Consider the following 22,002-nt stretch of genomic DNA (forward strand, 5'->3'; position numbering starts at 1 on the left):
TAATAGTGAACATAACCTTACTAGTAGTACCACCACCACCATTACTGCTACTAATACGACTATTACTTAAGGCAGTGGACAATTTCGAACTCAAGCAATAATGTGTCCATTTGCTGACCACCTGATCACTGCCTCTTGCCTTACTACTACAGGCTAGCGTTCAAGGAAAGAAAGAAAGAAAGAAAGAAAGAAAGAAAGAAAGAAAGAAAGAAAGAAAGAAAGAAATAAGTTACCGTTCTTCCCAAGTCAGGTTAGGATTTCTGCATCAGACACGGCTAGGGCTGATCGTGGATCTACTAATACCTAACATGCTCAATTGTGCACCGTTATATCATCACCAGTCGTGAAGTCACAGCTGCATCTTCTAATTACAGGGTAGATGCTACATATTTTGGGCAATATATAACCCAGGTTTGGCTTGGATAACCTAAAAATATTCAGGTACTGGGTCTGGCCTGGTTATATCAAGTGTCACCCTAGATCAGCAGGGCTAAGAATCATCAGGTCTCTGTCATGAATTTAAATGGCTTAGTACCCCTCATTATGGTGTACCTCTCTTCATATTTGAGGGAAGAGGAGTAAAACTTAAAACTTTATTGCCTGTCTTAAACCAACTGCTTTCTTTGGGGTATTGTCTAGCACAAACTTCTAAGGCGACCACATCACCCAGCCCGATGCTCGAATACTGCTTGGGCAGGGGTGTAGGTGGTGGTTAGTGGTTGCAAGAAGGGTCCTGGAAGGGAGGGATAATAAGCCAGTACGCCACTTGCTCTTAAGTCTGTACCTTTCATTATACGGTTTCATTAACTATTTTTTACACCTGCCCTGTAGTATGGTACCATTTAGTAAGAGGTCTCTAGAGTTTGGCCTAGTACAACCTTCAATGAAAGTAGTTTTCAGGAGTGGTTAGGTACCCCTATACTTACTTTCTTTCTTTCTTTCTTTCTTTCTTTCTTTCTTTCTTTCTTAGATTACAAGGTGTCGGTAAAACAGCTGATCGTTGCTTATGTACAAAAAAATGTTCATACATGGGCTTTCATTCGCTGAGGTAAATGATAATGATAATAATAATAATAATAATAATAATAATAATAATAATAATAATAATAATAATGGCAAGAACACAAAGGGTCCTTTTCTCTGCAGCTGATTTTTAGCATGAAGGACAGAGGCTGTCATGATGATGATGATTACCGAGTGATACCGTTAAGCTAAAACCCAGTAGGGGATTAATATTAACAGCAGGGAACGTTGTGCAGAATCATTCAGTAAAGATGTAATGGCAGGGGGGGGGGGGAAGAGGGCGTTCAGTATAATACACCATCAACCCAAGTACAGTGCATATTTAGCTCTATGTTATGTTATGCTCTCTCTGCTCTCTGTACCTTTATTTGGCCCTACAACTTGTCTCACCAAGTGAAGGAGATCTTACACATAGTTACTGTACTGTACTTAATTTCACGCTGACTTCAACTGCTAGTAGGATACGCACGTCGAACCATGCAGAAACCTGCACGATTTCAAACGACTGCCGACTAGATAGCGACTAGGCCGAAGAAAGAAAGGGCATCTTATAAATCGAGAGCGACAATTCATTTTCGAGGTTAGGGTTACCGCATGGTTCTCTTAGCCAAAGAAATCATGAAACCATTTTGCGAGTAAAAACTGATGTTACCTGAATTTTGGATACAGTTATTACTACCATCATCATCATCATCATCATCATCATCATCATCATCATCATCATACGCTACTCTGTATGATGAAGGTGGGTAGCAAGATCGAGTCTCGGCGCGATCAGTTGGCTTCAAATTCTGCTTCACCTCGTTCAGAGTATACATATTCAAGGTAAAAACAAGAGCTTCTCTCAAAAAATAAACTCCTATTGAAGGGTCATTAAACACAACTTCTTCTTCTTCTTCTTCTTCTTCTTCTTCTTCTTCTTCTTCTTCTTCTTCTTCTTCTTATTATTATTATTATTATTATTATTATTATTATTATTATTATTATTATTATTATTATTATTATTATTATTATTTTCCTTTCTTTCTTTCTTTCTTTCTTTCTTTCTTTCTTTCTTTCTTTCTTTCTTTCAGGACCATTTAAGTGAGATGTTAGCTGTATGAGTGTTGCAGCACCTCAAACCTTTACATTTTTTCCTTGTAAGTTGTGGCAATGTCTTGCAGAGAAGTTTGTTGGGAAACCATGGTCCTTCCTTCCTTCCTTCCTTCCTTCCTTCCTTCCTTCCTTCCTTCTTTCCTTCCTTCCTTCCTTCCTTCCATCCATCCAATAAATCTGCTGAGTTGCTGTCTCAAAGGGTCTCTCATCCTAAAGAAATTTGACCGAAGGTAAGGGATGTTGCCAGGTCTATCAAACTGACAGACTTATCATCTCCTGGTACAGGAAATCTGTTCTTTGAAGAGTCTGGACTGACTGCCCCTTCCTCCGTCACGGTGTTCTCAATCCTGCCTTCGCAGCCCACTGGAGGCAGTAAGATACGACTCACAATGCCTCCATCCAGCAGGCGAGGGGTGAAGCCTCTCCTGAGGCGGTACAGGCTCTGTAGCGAACTGGAAATTTAATTATGCCCTAAGAAACATCTAGAGGTTCCCTTGGGCAGGCTGTCCCTTTTCCCAACCTGAGCTTTCGACCCCCGACAGGGGCTGAAAGCTGCTGGATGTGAGAGACTGTACAGAGTTGAGAGCCTTATAAATAGAGGCCTAAAGGCTAGGACTTTACGAGATTGGCGCTACCTGCAGGAAAGCAGGAGTCGAACGAGTCATGGAGGCTAGCTTCTAACTTATGTCCTTTATCCTGTAGGTCCTTTCAAGCAAAGCTACAAGAGGCAGATTACAGCAGGTCTGCTTCACTCTGTGGAAAACTACCTAAAGGCTGACTTGCCTTTGCTCTCACTCGGAAGGGGTTAGAGCCTGAGGATGGCCGTTCAGCTCCATTGCTAGAGGAAGGATTGGGCTTCCTTCAGGTAAGAGGGGGTCACTCCCGGGGGCGTCGCGACGACGACGGCCGCCCCTAAACGTCGGCATGGAGAGGCGGCTGGTGAAATGCTGCCCATCGAACGCACCTCCATCAGGACGCCCGAAGCAAGGTGACGAGTACTTCTGCCACCTGAGGAGCAGCGTCAAACCTTTGACTATCCCTTCCTAACCGAACCCTGATTGTAACCCACCCCTTAAAGACGCAGGGAGCACGAGAAAGGAGCTAGGAAGCACGTCCCCAACTTGTCGCCGCGCAACCCACCCGACAGCCAGCCACTGCTGTTTCCTGCGCGGTCCGAGTAGCCTGATACACTCAGATAACCAGGGGAGAGCGCGAACACATTCTGATCGTGACCATGGCTGACACAGCAACAGCATCGGCAGCATCTGCACCCGCCTCGGCTCCGGCCCAGGCGTCGCCCAAGAAGAGCAAGGCTTCTGCATCGAAGAAACCTCGCACCAAGCCTGCCCATCCGAAAACCTCCGAGATGGTGGGCAGTGCCATCAAGAGCCTAAAGGAACGAGGTGGATCTTCTCTGCAGGCTATCAAGAAGTACATCTCTGCCAACTACAAGGTGGACTCTGAGAAGCTGGCCCCTTTCATCAAGAAGTACCTGAAATCTGCCGTGGCTTCCGGAGAGCTGGTCCAGACCAAGGGGAAGGGAGCTTCAGGTTCCTTCAAGCTCGCTTCGGCTGCCAAGCCGGAGAAGGCCAGCGCAGCCCCTGTCAAGCGGTCCGCTGCCCCCAAGGAGAAGCGCATCCCCAAGGCGAAGAAGGCTGGTGGAGCCAAGGCTGCAGCCAAGAAAGCCATTTCCAAAAAGCCTGCTGAGAAGAAGAAGGCCGCTCCTGCTCCCAAACCCAAGCAGAAGGCTCCTTCCAAGGCTAAGAAGGCCGCCAAGGTGCCCACTAAGAAGCCTAAGGCACCTAAGCCTAAAAAGGCCGCTAAGCCCAAGGCCTCGCCTAAAAAGGCTCCAGCAAAAAGGAAGTGAGGACATTTCGTGTTCTTGCTTCCTTCTACACGCACCTCTTGCTCTCGTAAGAGCAGAGGAAAAACGGCCCTTATCAGGGCCATCAATTTTATTCCCCAAGAGAGCATATTATGTCAGTCACTGTCCAAGGCTGGAACCCTGGCCTCTCCTATCTCTGCCTCCTAAACAGGCTAGTTTGTCTCATTGCGGGGCGACTCACTCTTCGAATTTCATTATTATTGTACTTGACTACATTTTTCTTTATCCTTACTTACTGCACTTTTGCTGTTGCTGTTGTTGTTGTTATTATTATTATTATTATTATTATTATTATTATTATTATTATTATTATAACTATCACCTCCTAGATATTAATTAATGAATTATTGTACTCAGTACTCAAGATTATTATTATTATTATTATTATTATTATTATTATTATTATTATTATTATTTTCTGTTACTCTTAGATTTTTCCTTGAACCTAGAGGAACCACTAGCTTTTTTTTTTTCTTTTCGTTTTCCTTCTATCCTAGACCAGAGAGACAATAACTACTCTTCTAGGAAATTTTGGTGGCCCTGAAAAGGGCCGTTTGGTAAAGCTCCAGCCATAAGACAAGCACCGGACTTAGGCACGTTCGCCACGGATGCGGCGGGCGAGCTGGATGTCCTTAGGCATGATGGTGACACGCTTGGCGTGGATGGCACACAAGTTGGTGTCTTCAAAAAGACCCACCAGGTAGGCCTCACTGGCCTCCTGCAAGGCCATGACAGCCGAGCTCTGGAAGCGCAGGTCGGTCTTGAAGTCCTGAGCTATCTCTCTCACCAGCCGCTGGAAGGGCAGCTTGCGGATCAGAAGCTCAGTGCTCTTCTGGTAGCGCCTGATCTCACGCAGGGCCACGGTGCCGGGCCTGTAACGATGAGGCTTCTTCACTCCTCCGGTGGCAGGCGCGCTCTTACGGGCAGCCTTGGTGGCCAGTTGCTTGCGCGGGGCCTTGCCTCCGGTAGATTTACGTGCAGTCTGCTTAGTACGGGCCATCACGTGCTCACTGTCGACTCGTCCCAGGAAGAATGGTGCGGGGGCTTGCTGCCCGGCTGTTTTATTGCTTCGCTTCCCCCACCCTCGGTAGCAGCTGCACTCCCATTGGCCGGGCGGTGCTGACGTCACCGGGGCCAGGCACTTTCAACAAAAGCGAGGGGTCGCGAGTGCCAGCCGCATTCTAGCTCTGAACTCGCAGCTCTACTGATCTATCATGACCGGACGAGGCAAGGGAGGCAAGGGACTCGGCAAAGGAGGCGCCAAGCGTCACAGGAAGGTGCTCCGAGACAACATCCAGGGCATCACTAAGCCTGCCATCAGACGTCTCGCTCGCAGAGGTGGAGTCAAGCGTATTTCGGGACTTATCTACGAGGAGACCCGTGGCGTGCTCAAGGTATTCCTGGAGAACGTTATCCGGGATGCCGTCACCTACACCGAGCACGCCAAGAGGAAGACTGTGACCGCCATGGATGTCGTCTATGCTCTCAAGAGGCAGGGACGCACCCTGTACGGTTTCGGTGGTTAAGTCTCCTCCGAGCGTGCTCCCGTTTGTGAGCATGCAGTATTTAAAAAACGGCCCTTTTCAGGGCCACCACTTACCTCTCAAAAGAGCACAGAGTCCCACTTACAGTACTCCTCTAACGTAGCTTGCGCTATTCTCCCTCTCAAAACAGTCATCTCCCCGAAACCTGCACGGAAAAAAAAGCCCTCATTATCAGTTATGATGTCTACATTTTAATGCTAACAAGAGAAAACAAACATTATCTTCCTTGCCGTGCACATCTGATACACAAAGTATTGTAAATATACTACTTTAAGTATCCTTTCCTCTCTAGTTAAGTGTGTGTTCTTACATGCATAGGTCGGTAGTATCCAGCAGTCAAGAACAGAATTATACAGCATTAATGAAATGAAATCTATAATGTACTTCCTTCTTCCTTCCCTTCTGAAAATTAAATATTAAGAGGGGCCTGGAGCTACTTCACTCATTTCCCCCTTAAATAAATAACCTCAAAGGTAAGGCTATTCTTGTGCTCTCCTGGCTAATGTTACAGATGCCCTCATATTTGCAGTGTCTCATTATTGTTATTATTATCATTATTATTAGGAGAGTTGTCTGAACTGCTCTATCACTTCAGGATTTTTCCATACTTCTGTAAGATAGCTATACCAGCATGATAGACAAACAGCTCTTATCTTAAGGTGTTGGTGGCCCTGAAAAGGGCCGTTTATTTATATTTTTCCGGTGAGCCAACGCCCTGACCGAGAACAGGAACTTAAGCCTTCTTCTCAGTCTTCTTAGGCAGGAGCACTGCCTGGATGTTGGGCAGAACACCACCCTGGGCAATGGTCACTCCGGACAGCAACTTGTTCAACTCCTCGTCGTTACGGATGGCCAACTGTAAGTGACGAGGGATGATCCTGGTCTTCTTGTTGTCACGGGCTGCATTGCCCGCCAACTCAAGAACTTCAGCTGCCAGGTATTCCATGACTGCGGCCAGGTACACAGGAGCCCCAGCACCCACTCGCTCAGCGTAGTTTCCCTTGCGGAGGAGACGGTGGATACGGCCGACAGGGAACTGCAGGCCTGCACGGCTGGAGCGACTCTTGGACTTGCCCTTAACTTTTCCTCCCTTTCCTCGTCCTGACATGATGCTCTGCTGCTCTACTTCGAAAATGATACCGAATCACTCTGCGCACCAGTTTTGTAGCCTGCAAGGTTGCTCAACGTTACGAGCCAACCAATAAGGCTGCAGTAAGCTTGCGCTCATTGGCTAGTCGCATGCAGCCCTCTCGGTCTTAAAAAGAATTGCAAGGGGCCCGCAAAATTTACTTTCTAGGAGACATCCGAGACAACCATGCCACCCAAGACAAGCGGAAAGGCAGCCAAGAAAGCCGGCAAGGCCCAGAAGAACATCTCCAAGGGAGACAAGAAGAAGAAGCGCAAGAGGAAGGAAAGCTATGCCATCTACATCTACAAGGTGCTTAAACAGGTACATCCTGATACTGGCATCTCCAGCAAGGCGATGAGCATCATGAACAGCTTTGTCAACGACATCTTCGAGCGCATCGCCGCTGAGGCTTCCCGTCTGGCCCACTACAACAAGCGCTCCACCATCACCAGTCGGGAGATCCAGACTGCCGTCCGCCTCCTGTTGCCCGGTGAGCTGGCCAAGCACGCCGTCAGTGAGGGTACCAAGGCAGTTACCAAATACACCAGCTCCAAGTAAGGTGCCAGGTTTTCTGCCTTGCTGCATTCTTAACAAACGGCCCTTTTCAGGGCCACCACACCTTTAAAAAAAAGAGCAGCATCTGTTAGCCTTGTTATCAACTCCACTCTGATTTTATCTATCTGTCCTACTTCATATACATCGAAAGACAGTGCAAAACATTCAAATCATAAGCTAACGAGGGAAGAACTACTACTACTACTACTACTACTACTGCATTACCTTATTGCTAAAAATCCTCCTGCTTTGTCCTTTACAATGAAAACCAGACCAACCCCCATGGCACTACAGCCCCTAAGCAAGCAGGCTGAGTGGACCTCAAAGCAGCCATTAGAACGAGGTAAAATTCCTTTGCCTGGCCGGGAATTGAACCCGGGCCCCCCAGCTACGAGGCAGGCACGCTGCCCCTGCGCTACAGCGCCGGCCCCTTCACAACCACCTTCAGTAATTATTATTATTATTATTATTATTATTATTATTATTATTATTATTATTATTATTATTATTATTATTATTACAACCCTAGACACTTCCCGTGTGTGTGTGCGCGCGCGCGCCAGCGCGCGCGTTTTTTTGGGGTTAGGTTACGAGAAGTGGGGTTAAGTCGAGTTAGGTTACGTTTCGCCGCGGAGCGCGACAACCACCCGCGCCCGCTCCGCGACGGCGACCTCCGAGCACACCCCTGCACCATTGCCAACGCCCCCGCGCCACAAAGACCTCCAGGAAACTCGCTTTGCGGTTCGTATGGACGTTTCAAGCTCCGTTCTCTCGCCAACGGCCATACCATGTTGAATACACCGGTTCTCGTCCGATCACCGCAGTTAAGCAACATTGGGCGTGGTCAGTACTTGGATGGGTGACCGCTTGGGAACACCACGTGCCGTTGGCTCAATTCCCTTTTTACCAAGTTTCCCAGTCCCAGTACGACAACTTACTTTCAACTTTTGCCTCAGGCCAGCAGAAATTGCTTAAATCACGTTTTTTGTTACGTCTGAAACTAGCTAGACCTTTTGCTGCTCTTCGACCCCGTGTGGCTATACAGGAACGAAGCTTAGCGTAGTATTGCATTTCCTCCTAGGTGACCGGCCTAACCTGGCGGCGGCGACATCATTATTATTATTATTATTATTATTATTATTATTATTATTATTATTATTATTATTATTATTATTATTATTCGTGTCTCTCTCTCTCTCTCTCTCTCTCTCTCTCTCTCTCTGTGTGTGTGTGTGTGTGTGTGTGTGTGTGTGTGTGTGTGTGTGTCGACCTAGGGGACCCTTGCTGAGCCTAGCACCGCTTCCAATTACTCGTGCCAGGATTTTAACTTTCGTACCTCCTATCGTACGTCCCTATGTCTAAACTTGCTGTTCTTATTCTTTTAGGTTAGTGTAGCTTATCCTGCAGGCCTCTTATGGCACATAACATCATTCTACGTCCTATTTCTCCCAATATTAAGATTATTAAAGGGCGGAACGAGGCTTCCAAACTCCCCGCCCACCTTGAAAATCGCGAGGAAGGTGGTTTCCATGCAACGTCATCGACACTGTCGTGATTACAATGAAAGCCATGTCCTAGCAACCGACCGCGGCATTTAGCAGCCCCTCAAAGAGTCGAACAATTTCCTTTTATGTTCTTCCAGGTAAGTAGCTATTCAAATTACGACACGGTTCGGCAATAAGTTACAAGTTTGTAGTACGCTCGTGTCTCTCCCGGGCTTCCTTACGAACGGTAGGGCACCAGTGCAGTACAGTGGCCTACACACAGCCCGCTATCTTCGAAGTGCGTGTGTTGCGATGTAACGTAGTTTTGAAGCCTAGGAACTTGTAAAACTCTTTCATTTCTATCAAAGACGAGACGCCCTTCAAATAAGACTGAGAAGGTAACCTTTTGACGACAAGGGTTAGTTCAAAGAGTCGTGACGTTTTAGGTTAGGTGAAGGGAGGAAAGCACTCGTTTTTGTTGTTTGTACGTCAGCTGACCGATCTTTTGGCAAGTGATAAATTGAGTAGAACGAATCGGAACTCCGGATAGTTACTGTTACCGTCCTAGAATTAAAATTAGACCATTCTGAGCCCTACTTGACAGGTTCGACACCGGCTCACTCGCGTGATATTTCGATGGTCTGTAGATATGGGCGCATAAAAAGAACTCCTGCGGGACAAACTTCCGGCACCTCGGCATCTACGAAAGGCGTAAGATAATAGTGAACATAACCTTACTAGTAGTACCACCACCACCATTACTGCTACTAATACGACTATTACTTAAGGCAGTGGACAATTTCGAACTCAAGCAATAATGTGTCCATTTGCTGACCACCTGATCACTGCCTCTTGCCTTACTACTACAGGCTAGCGTTCAAGGAAAGAAAGAAAGAAAGAAAGAAAGAAAGAAAGAAAGAAAGAAAGAAAGAAAGAAAGAAATAAGTTACCGTTCTTCCCAAGTCAGGTTAGGATTTCTGCATCAGACACGGCTAGGGCTGATCGTGGATCTACTAATACCTAACATGCTCAATTGTGCACCGTTATATCATCACCAGTCGTGAAGTCACAGCTGCATCTTCTAATTACAGGGTAGATGCTACATATTTTGGGCAATATATAACCCAGGTTTGGCTTGGATAACCTAAAAATATTCAGGTACTGGGTCTGGCCTGGTTATATCAAGTGTCACCCTAGATCAGCAGGGCTAAGAATCATCAGGTCTCTGTCATGAATTTAAATGGCTTAGTACCCCTCATTATGGTGTACCTCTCTTCATATTTGAGGGAAGAGGAGTAAAACTTAAAACTTTATTGCCTGTCTTAAACCAACTGCTTTCTTTGGGGTATTGTCTAGCACAAACTTCTAAGGCGACCACATCACCCAGCCCGATGCTCGAATACTGCTTGGGCAGGGGTGTAGGTGGTGGTTAGTGGTTGCAAGAAGGGTCCTGGAAGGGAGGGATAATAAGCCAGTACGCCACTTGCTCTTAAGTCTGTACCTTTCATTATACGGTTTCATTAACTATTTTTTACACCTGCCCTGTAGTATGGTACCATTTAGTAAGAGGTCTCTAGAGTTTGGCCTAGTACAACCTTCAATGAAAGTAGTTTTCAGGAGTGGTTAGGTACCCCTATACTTACTTTCTTTCTTTCTTTCTTTCTTTCTTTCTTTCTTTCTTTCTTAGATTACAAGGTGTCGGTAAAACAGCTGATCGTTGCTTATGTACAAAAAAATGTTCATACATGGGCTTTCATTCGCTGAGGTAAATGATAATGATAATAATAATAATAATAATAATAATAATAATAATAATAATAATAATAATAATGGCAAGAACACAAAGGGTCCTTTTCTCTGCAGCTGATTTTTAGCATGAAGGACAGAGGCTGTCATGATGATGATGATTACCGAGTGATACCGTTAAGCTAAAACCCAGTAGGGGATTAATATTAACAGCAGGGAACGTTGTGCAGAATCATTCAGTAAAGATGTAATGGCAGGGGGGGGGGGGAAGAGGGCGTTCAGTATAATACACCATCAACCCAAGTACAGTGCATATTTAGCTCTATGTTATGTTATGCTCTCTCTGCTCTCTGTACCTTTATTTGGCCCTACAACTTGTCTCACCAAGTGAAGGAGATCTTACACATAGTTACTGTACTGTACTTAATTTCACGCTGACTTCAACTGCTAGTAGGATACGCACGTCGAACCATGCAGAAACCTGCACGATTTCAAACGACTGCCGACTAGATAGCGACTAGGCCGAAGAAAGAAAGGGCATCTTATAAATCGAGAGCGACAATTCATTTTCGAGGTTAGGGTTACCGCATGGTTCTCTTAGCCAAAGAAATCATGAAACCATTTTGCGAGTAAAAACTGATGTTACCTGAATTTTGGATACAGTTATTACTACCATCATCATCATCATCATCATCATCATCATCATCATCATCATCATACGCTACTCTGTATGATGAAGGTGGGTAGCAAGATCGAGTCTCGGCGCGATCAGTTGGCTTCAAATTCTGCTTCACCTCGTTCAGAGTATACATATTCAAGGTAAAAACAAGAGCTTCTCTCAAAAAATAAACTCCTATTGAAGGGTCATTAAACACAACTTCTTCTTCTTCTTCTTCTTCTTCTTCTTCTTCTTCTTCTTCTTCTTCTTCTTCTTATTATTATTATTATTATTATTATTATTATTATTATTATTATTATTATTATTATTATTATTATTATTATTATTTTCCTTTCTTTCTTTCTTTCTTTCTTTCTTTCTTTCTTTCTTTCTTTCTTTCTTTCAGGACCATTTAAGTGAGATGTTAGCTGTATGAGTGTTGCAGCACCTCAAACCTTTACATTTTTTCCTTGTAAGTTGTGGCAATGTCTTGCAGAGAAGTTTGTTGGGAAACCATGGTCCTTCCTTCCTTCCTTCCTTCCTTCCTTCCTTCCTTCCTTCCTTCTTTCCTTCCTTCCTTCCTTCCTTCCATCCATCCAATAAATCTGCTGAGTTGCTGTCTCAAAGGGTCTCTCATCCTAAAGAAATTTGACCGAAGGTAAGGGATGTTGCCAGGTCTATCAAACTGACAGACTTATCATCTCCTGGTACAGGAAATCTGTTCTTTGAAGAGTCTGGACTGACTGCCCCTTCCTCCGTCACGGTGTTCTCAATCCTGCCTTCGCAGCCCACTGGAGGCAGTAAGATACGACTCACAATGCCTCCATCCAGCAGGCGAGGGGTGAAGCCTCTCCTGAGGCGGTACAGGCTCTGTAGCGAACTGGAAATTTAATTATGCCCTAAGAAACATCTAGAGGTTCCCTTGGGCAGGCTGTCCCTTTTCCCAACCTGAGCTTTCGACCCCCGACAGGGGCTGAAAGCTGCTGGATGTGAGAGACTGTACAGAGTTGAGAGCCTTATAAATAGAGGCCTAAAGGCTAGGACTTTACGAGATTGGCGCTACCTGCAGGAAAGCAGGAGTCGAACGAGTCATGGAGGCTAGCTTCTAACTTATGTCCTTTATCCTGTAGGTCCTTTCAAGCAAAGCTACAAGAGGCAGATTACAGCAGGTCTGCTTCACTCTGTGGAAAACTACCTAAAGGCTGACTTGCCTTTGCTCTCACTCGGAAGGGGTTAGAGCCTGAGGATGGCCGTTCAGCTCCATTGCTAGAGGAAGGATTGGGCTTCCTTCAGGTAAGAGGGGGTCACTCCCGGGGGCGTCGCGACGACGACGGCCGCCCCTAAACGTCGGCATGGAGAGGCGGCTGGTGAAATGCTGCCCATCGAACGCACCTCCATCAGGACGCCCGAAGCAAGGTGACGAGTACTTCTGCCACCTGAGGAGCAGCGTCAAACCTTTGACTATCCCTTCCTAACCGAACCCTGATTGTAACCCACCCCTTAAAGACGCAGGGAGCACGAGAAAGGAGCTAGGAAGCACGTCCCCAACTTGTCGCCGCGCAACCCACCCGACAGCCAGCCACTGCTGTTTCCTGCGCGGTCCGAGTAGCCTGATACACTCAGATAACCAGGGGAGAGCGCGAACACGAACACTCACTCGTCGGCAGTCTACGGAGCAGCACGCTTGGAGAGAGGAGAAGGGAGAGCGAGGAAGCACAGCAGCTCTGACTCATCGCCCTGGCACGGCCAGGCATCTCAACGGAACATCGCTCACTGCGCTCGCACTGGCTAGCCTAGCCTGGGCACAGTACGGTCCCGGCGACATCTTGGGAGCGCTCACGGGGAGCGCGGACTACTCACCAGCGGAGAGGAAGCACTGGCTCCTGGTAGGGGCCAACACTCTACTCCTGGGTCGGTACACTGTTTCTCGGTGTGTCACCTGGAAAAATTTGGAGAGCAAATTTGTCCTGCCGGTCCGCCGTCCATCGGACCAACCCTCACCCAGGCTACTCGCTTGCTTTCTGCCGTGGGAGGCACCACTTTAAAAACGTACGCCTAAAGCAACGGTACCTGTGTGCTGGGACCCCAAACCTCGTACGGAGGTCCGCCTACGGGCGTTTGACCTACCCCCCCCCTACCCCATCGGCCGGCCTTCGGGCCCTTGGCTTGTATAGCTTGGTGCAGCTAGGTAGGTAGGGCATACATGTCTGACACACCCCTGGGCACACACACACAAGTAAACACTGCCGCCATGTCAAGTAACGGCACTCACACACGCACCATGCCTGAATCCAACCGTTCTGGGGTGGATCGAGTAGCTTCAGACGGGGAAGGTTCAGGCACTCACAACCCTACCCAGGGTAGTAGCAAAACGTCTTTTCTGAAAAAGAAAAATCTGGAAGAAAAATTGCCGAAGAGGAAGGACACGGGTACAAAACTACCCGAGCAGAAACTACCTACGAAGAATTACACCTCAGCAGCCAGCATTATCACTCCACAAGGAAGGACATCAGCCGAGGAACTCATCAACAAGGCCTATCCGAAGGACCCAAGACTTGCCAACAAGCAGTACCGTAAGGAAGTCGAGGGAACCCCCACTACAGTAAAATCTCAAACTCCAAAGAGAACGGCAGAAAATTTCACCCCGCCATCGAGGGAAAAACAAATCGAAAAGAAGACAAAGAAACAAGAAGATGACGAAGGATTTATTCCTGTCGGAAAAAAGCACACTGCCAAGGTACCCACCTCCCAGCCGAGTGCACAGGTACCTACTACAAACCAGTACCGAGTACTGACTGAGGAGAGGGACGCTGCGACCAATCCTGAGACGAGGGTGCGACCCCCACCAATAACAATCCAGAAGGACCCGCTCACGTCATCTGAGAGGCGAAAATTCCTGCAGAAACACATAAAAGACAACTACGATGCTCGCACGCTATCCAAGGGAGCAATAAAATATTTTTTAAATACGATGAGGGACTATAAGAACCTCATAGAACTGCTCAGCAAAGAAGAAGGTGTTGAATATTACACGTATAGCACGGACCCACCTAAAACCATACAGGTAGTTATAAGAAAACTACCTATTGACACGCCAACTGAAGAACTACAAGAAGCACTAAGGGGAAAGGGCTACCCAGTTAGAGCTGTCATTCAATTGGCCAAGCCCTACCCAGTAGAAAGTGCAAATCCTGAGGAGCCACCAGAGAGGGTGAGACGTCCAATACCACTGTATGTAGTAACACTTGACAATACTGCAGCAGGCAAGAACGTACACAACGAAACGAATATCCTAGGCCATTTCATTACTGTAGAACGCTACAGGAGGCCGGCCGGGCCACCACAATGCAAAAGGTGCCAAAGGCCGGGCCATACACAAAAGAATTGCCACCTGGCGCCCAGATGCGTCAAATGCCCTGGCCGACACGCAACTGAGGAGTGTCCCATCAACACCTGGAAAGACTTCAAATGCTGTAACTGCGGTGGTACGCATACAGCCAACTACAGAGGATGCGAAACCCTTAAGACGGCCAAAGCCAAAGCAAAACAAAGGGAGCAGAAGAAAAAGGAGGCCACGCAACCTGCCATTAACATAAACAGCAGGACTGACTTCCCCCCGCTCCCCCAGTCAGTAGAAAATGTGGTAGACCCAGTAGCTGTTACTCAAAACGACACCAGAGTGACAGTGAAAAGGCCACATTCCACGCAGGCCCTAATACCTGCCCGCAGAAATATCACCCTGGCAGAAGACAGGACTGAAGCCGCTCGTCAGTTAAGCAACCTGCCAACGCATGAGCAGTTTCACCTTCTATCAGAAAAATTGCACTCATCAGGCATTGCAGCGCAAATTAATAATATGCTCTTTAATATATTATACCCCAAGGCAGGACAGACAGCGCTCCAAGTAGCACTTGAATACATCATGATTGACCATGGCCAACAACAAACTGAATAAATTACATGTACCCCGCAGTACACGTTGCTTTGTCTGGAATGCACAAGGCCTAGGGCCTAAACTATTAGAACTGAACTATCTACTACAGGAATACAATATAGATATTGTTCTTCTCCAGGAAACCTTTTTAAAACCACACCACAAGCTCCGGATTCCAGGGTACGTGGTCTACAGAACTGACCGCCAAGGTGAGAAGGGAGGAACAGCAATCATAATCAAAAAGCACATTAAACACGAACAAATGGCCATACCGGCACTTGAATTTCTCGAGGCCACAGCAGTAAGAGTCTTCACGCATAATGGACCGCTGACCTTAATATCAGTATACAAGTCACCAAAAAAGCCTCTCAAAACAGGTGACCTGGACCTGCTACTCAGCTATAGAACACCAATAATACTAGCTGGGGACTTAAATAGCAAACACGGGACCTGGAATTCAAGAGTTGAAAACCCGGCAGGCAGAGTACTTCTAGACTATGTAAATAATAATAACGTCTATGCCATTGGACCCACAGAACCGACACATATACCAGCAAATGACAACCACCAGCCTGATGTACTTGACATTGCCATATGTAAAGATATCAGCTGCTCGGTCGAAATAGATACTGTGGTAGCCACAGACTCTGACCACAACCCGGTACTTCTCACCATAGGAGAAACGACAACCAAACCCCATGTGCAGGCCATTAATTGGAGATGTGTGGATTGGAAAAAGTACAGGGACATCATGGAGGAGTACTATAGCAACCCCCCGACTAAGCCTAACACGGCTGATGAAATAGACAAAGCCATAGAAAATTTAACTGCAAGTATAGTGTCGGCAGCTAAACATGCTAGACTGCCTCCTGAAGCACGCCCTTCTACGGACATACCGGACCAGATCAAGGACCTATTAAAACTCAAACGGCAAGTGAGAAAAAGATGGCAGACGTACCGCCTACAAGTTGACAAAACAGAATATAACAGGCTCGCTAAGCGCTGTACAGAAGAAATCAGAGCCCATAACAACAAGACTTGGGAAGAAAAAATAAAAGCACTACAGACCCAGGACAAAAGTATATGGGAAATGACGAGAGCCCTAAAAAGAAGTAGTCAAAACATCCCGATACTTAAGAAAAATAACCAGGTCGCACAAACAGACCAAGAAAAAGCGGAACTGCTAGCAGACACTCTAGAACACAGGTTCCAACCTAACCCCTCACATCCACAAAAAGTCGAGTATGACCAACAAGTGGAAAACGATATGAAGCTACATTATAACAAAAACCTTCATGGAACGCCTCGACTCACCACGATTACAGAAATCAGCAAAATCATTAATAAACTGAAAAATCAGAAAGCCCCTGGCCCTGACCAGATCGCAAACAGGGCGCTAAAGGAGCTTCCTATAACAGCGCTACAGCATTTAGTAGATATATACAATGCAGCATTACAAATAGGCTATTTCCCAGCTAAGTGGAAACTAGCGAAAGTCATCACGCTTGCTAAACCAAACAAGGATCACAGCAATCCGAACAACTATCGACCCATTAGCCTGTTGGATGCATTAGCCAAGCTATTCGAAAAACTCATACAACTCAGGCTACTAGAAACCGAAAGTATCAGGAAGGCCATCCCAAATGAACAGTTTGGATTTAGAGCAGAACATTCGACGGTGCAGCAACTAATCAGAATAATAAACATTATCACTAAATCATTAAACCACAGGAGAGCCAGGCCAGTGGTATACCTCGACGTAGCTGAAGCCTTCGACAGGGTATGGATTGCTGGACTACTCTTGAAACTACGAAGGCTTAACCTAGATGACACCTACTGGAGGCTCCTAGCGGATTACCTCACTAGCAGGAAATTCTACGTCTCCCTAAACGGGAAAAATTCGATGCATAAGGACATCAGGGCAGGCGTGCCGCAGGGCAGTATCTTAGGCCCCCTGCTCTATGTCCTATTTACAGCCGATATTCCACACACGGAAGGAACGGAAATTGCACTTTATGCAGATGACACATTAATTACGGCAGATTCCTTTAAAGTAGAAATCGCAGTGGCTAAAGTGCAAGAAGCACTTAACAAAGTCCATGACTGGATGGAAACATGGCGAATCAAACTAAACGCTAGCAAGACGGTAGCCGTGCTACATACGCTACGATATGACCATAAACAAACAGTTAACATTCAGCTCAGCGGAACTGAAATTCCTTGGTCACTTGAAGGAAAGTATCTTGGCGTCTTACTGGACAAAAAACTGACCTTCAAGAGCCAAGTAGAATCAGTCATAACTAAAACAAAGCAGGCAGCTCAACCTCTATACTGTCTGCTGTCCCGTAAATCCAAATTAAACAGGACAAATAAACTCTTGTTATATAAAACACTCATCAGGAGCGTGACAATGTATGCTGCCCCTGCCTGGGGAACAGTGCGGGACACATACCTGGAAAAACTACAAACACAGCAAAATAAACTACTAAGGATGATAGCTGATGTCCCATATCATATCAGTAACGGGACTATTAGACAAATGTTAAGCACACCCACACTCAAGGAAGAAATCCAAAAGGCAGCTAAACAGTTCTACGCCAAGCAGGCAGGAATAAATAACCCACTCATCCAGGAAATCCACGATATGGACGAGCAGGTTTACTATAAAATCAAACACCCAAAGACATTGCTATTACACTAAATCGAAACGGACGCACGTATGTGTGTGACAAGGTCAAACTTATGAGACAAGATCCTCTGTAGATCACTAGTAAGAAATGTACATAATGTAAATATAAATGTAAATAGCAAAAACTAGTATTAAACCCGTAAATACAATAGTTAGTTAAGTCAATTAGTTAAAGTAAAGATCAGCTGGACTATACATGTCCAACAAACTAATATACAAAATATAACTGTTGAAACATGCTCAATAATGAGCAAATAAAATTAAAACAAGACAACCAAGTTGCACCAAGCAAAATCACCCCCCTGTAGGCATGGGACAAAGGACCTGAGAAGGTCGGCGGTCCCAAAAAGATCCAAACAAAAACCACGTGACCCCCCTTCGGGGGGTCACATGGTCTCGAATATCAGTCTGGAGCGCGAACACATTCTGATCGTGACCATGGCTGACACAGCAACAGCATCGGCAGCATCTGCACCCGCCTCGGCTCCGGCCCAGGCGTCGCCCAAGAAGAGCAAGGCTTCTGCATCGAAGAAACCTCGCACCAAGCCTGCCCATCCGAAAACCTCCGAGATGGTGGGCAGTGCCATCAAGAGCCTAAAGGAACGAGGTGGATCTTCTCTGCAGGCTATCAAGAAGTACATCTCTGCCAACTACAAGGTGGACTCTGAGAAGCTGGCCCCTTTCATCAAGAAGTACCTGAAATCTGCCGTGGCTTCCGGAGAGCTGGTCCAGACCAAGGGGAAGGGAGCTTCAGGTTCCTTCAAGCTCGCTTCGGCTGCCAAGCCGGAGAAGGCCAGCGCAGCCCCTGTCAAGCGGTCCGCTGCCCCCAAGGAGAAGCGCATCCCCAAGGCGAAGAAGGCTGGTGGAGCCAAGGCTGCAGCCAAGAAAGCCATTTCCAAAAAGCCTGCTGAGAAGAAGAAGGCCGCTCCTGCTCCCAAACCCAAGCAGAAGGCTCCTTCCAAGGCTAAGAAGGCCGCCAAGGTGCCCACTAAGAAGCCTAAGGCACCTAAGCCTAAAAAGGCCGCTAAGCCCAAGGCCTCGCCTAAAAAGGCTCCAGCAAAAAGGAAGTGAGGACATTTCGTGTTCTTGCTTCCTTCTACACGCACCTCTTGCTCTCGTAAGAGCAGAGGAAAAACGGCCCTTATCAGGGCCATCAATTTTATTCCCCAAGAGAGCATATTATGTCAGTCACTGTCCAAGGCTGGAACCCTGGCCTCTCCTATCTCTGCCTCCTAAACAGGCTAGTTTGTCTCATTGCGGGGCGACTCACTCTTCGAATTTCATTATTATTGTACTTGACTACATTTTTCTTTATCCTTACTTACTGCACTTTTGCTGTTGCTGTTGTTGTTGTTATTATTATTATTATTATTATTATTATTATTATTATTATTATTATAACTATCACCTCCTAGATATTAATTAATGAATTATTGTACTCAGTACTCAAGATTATTATTATTATTATTATTATTATTATTATTATTATTATTATTATTTTCTGTTACTCTTAGATTTTTCCTTGAACCTAGAGGAACCACTAGCTTTTTTTTTTTCTTTTCGTTTTCCTTCTATCCTAGACCAGAGAGACAATAACTACTCTTCTAGGAAATTTTGGTGGCCCTGAAAAGGGCCGTTTGGTAAAGCTCCAGCCATAAGACAAGCACCGGACTTAGGCACGTTCGCCACGGATGCGGCGGGCGAGCTGGATGTCCTTAGGCATGATGGTGACACGCTTGGCGTGGATGGCACACAAGTTGGTGTCTTCAAAAAGACCCACCAGGTAGGCCTCACTGGCCTCCTGCAAGGCCATGACAGCCGAGCTCTGGAAGCGCAGGTCGGTCTTGAAGTCCTGAGCTATCTCTCTCACCAGCCGCTGGAAGGGCAGCTTGCGGATCAGAAGCTCAGTGCTCTTCTGGTAGCGCCTGATCTCACGCAGGGCCACGGTGCCGGGCCTGTAACGATGAGGCTTCTTCACTCCTCCGGTGGCAGGCGCGCTCTTACGGGCAGCCTTGGTGGCCAGTTGCTTGCGCGGGGCCTTGCCTCCGGTAGATTTACGTGCAGTCTGCTTAGTACGGGCCATCACGTGCTCACTGTCGACTCGTCCCAGGAAGAATGGTGCGGGGGCTTGCTGCCCGGCTGTTTTATTGCTTCGCTTCCCCCACCCTCGGTAGCAGCTGCACTCCCATTGGCCGGGCGGTGCTGACGTCACCGGGGCCAGGCACTTTCAACAAAAGCGAGGGGTCGCGAGTGCCAGCCGCATTCTAGCTCTGAACTCGCAGCTCTACTGATCTATCATGACCGGACGAGGCAAGGGAGGCAAGGGACTCGGCAAAGGAGGCGCCAAGCGTCACAGGAAGGTGCTCCGAGACAACATCCAGGGCATCACTAAGCCTGCCATCAGACGTCTCGCTCGCAGAGGTGGAGTCAAGCGTATTTCGGGACTTATCTACGAGGAGACCCGTGGCGTGCTCAAGGTATTCCTGGAGAACGTTATCCGGGATGCCGTCACCTACACCGAGCACGCCAAGAGGAAGACTGTGACCGCCATGGATGTCGTCTATGCTCTCAAGAGGCAGGGACGCACCCTGTACGGTTTCGGTGGTTAAGTCTCCTCCGAGCGTGCTCCCGTTTGTGAGCATGCAGTATTTAAAAAACGGCCCTTTTCAGGGCCACCACTTACCTCTCAAAAGAGCACAGAGTCCCACTTACAGTACTCCTCTAACGTAGCTTGCGCTATTCTCCCTCTCAAAACAGTCATCTCCCCGAAACCTGCACGGAAAAAAAAGCCCTCATTATCAGTTATGATGTCTACATTTTAATGCTAACAAGAGAAAACAAACATTATCTTCCTTGCCGTGCACATCTGATACACAAAGTATTGTAAATATACTACTTTAAGTATCCTTTCCTCTCTAGTTAAGTGTGTGTTCTTACATGCATAGGTCGGTAGTATCCAGCAGTCAAGAACAGAATTATACAGCATTAATGAAATGAAATCTATAATGTACTTCCTTCTTCCTTCCCTTCTGAAAATTAAATATTAAGAGGGGCCTGGAGCTACTTCACTCATTTCCCCCTTAAATAAATAACCTCAAAGGTAAGGCTATTCTTGTGCTCTCCTGGCTAATGTTACAGATGCCCTCATATTTGCAGTGTCTCATTATTGTTATTATTATCATTATTATTAGGAGAGTTGTCTGAACTGCTCTATCACTTCAGGATTTTTCCATACTTCTGTAAGATAGCTATACCAGCATGATAGACAAACAGCTCTTATCTTAAGGTGTTGGTGGCCCTGAAAAGGGCCGTTTATTTATATTTTTCCGGTGAGCCAACGCCCTGACCGAGAACAGGAACTTAAGCCTTCTTCTCAGTCTTCTTAGGCAGGAGCACTGCCTGGATGTTGGGCAGAACACCACCCTGGGCAATGGTCACTCCGGACAGCAACTTGTTCAACTCCTCGTCGTTACGGATGGCCAACTGTAAGTGACGAGGGATGATCCTGGTCTTCTTGTTGTCACGGGCTGCATTGCCCGCCAACTCAAGAACTTCAGCTGCCAGGTATTCCATGACTGCGGCCAGGTACACAGGAGCCCCAGCACCCACTCGCTCAGCGTAGTTTCCCTTGCGGAGGAGACGGTGGATACGGCCGACAGGGAACTGCAGGCCTGCACGGCTGGAGCGACTCTTGGACTTGCCCTTAACTTTTCCTCCCTTTCCTCGTCCTGACATGATGCTCTGCTGCTCTACTTCGAAAATGATACCGAATCACTCTGCGCACCAGTTTTGTAGCCTGCAAGGTTGCTCAACGTTACGAGCCAACCAATAAGGCTGCAGTAAGCTTGCGCTCATTGGCTAGTCGCATGCAGCCCTCTCGGTCTTAAAAAGAATTGCAAGGGGCCCGCAAAATTTCTGCATATAATTGGTAAGTGCTCATCGCCTGCTTTTGCTTGTTGGTGTGCCTTGCTAGTAGTACCCAGTAGTGCATGATGGCTAGCTCCCCGCCACCGGGAGGTGGTGGAAATGATTTTCCACCTCTACCGCAGGTAAATCCTTCCTGCAATGCTAAATCGGGCCTGCCGGCTCTCCAAGCTGCCTCTACAATTAATTTGCTACCCAGCATGCCGGAAGCGGTAGCCAATTATAATAAAACTGGGGAGATACACCCTAGTATGGCCTACCTTTTTCATCTTTCTGATAATGGCAATAGTAAACCTACTAGTGGCAGAAGTAAATTACACCGCACTGACCGTAGAG

At 46.8% G+C, this 22,002-nt stretch overlaps 1 non-coding gene across 1 annotated transcript; it reads left to right on the plus strand.

The window, feature by feature from the left end:
• The first annotated feature begins 8,004 nt into the window (after nucleotides 1-8,004).
• LOC137500669 (5S ribosomal RNA) lies at nucleotides 8,005-8,123 on the plus strand. The gene has a single exon (XR_011018178.1). It is a non-coding gene; the product is annotated as a 5S ribosomal RNA (ribosomal RNA).
• The last annotated feature ends 13,879 nt before the right edge of the window (nucleotides 8,124-22,002 follow it).

Source organism: Anabrus simplex, chromosome 4 (assembly GCF_040414725.1).
Source record: "Anabrus simplex isolate iqAnaSimp1 chromosome 4, ASM4041472v1, whole genome shotgun sequence".
Taxonomy (NCBI): Eukaryota; Metazoa; Arthropoda; class Insecta; order Orthoptera; family Tettigoniidae; genus Anabrus; species Anabrus simplex.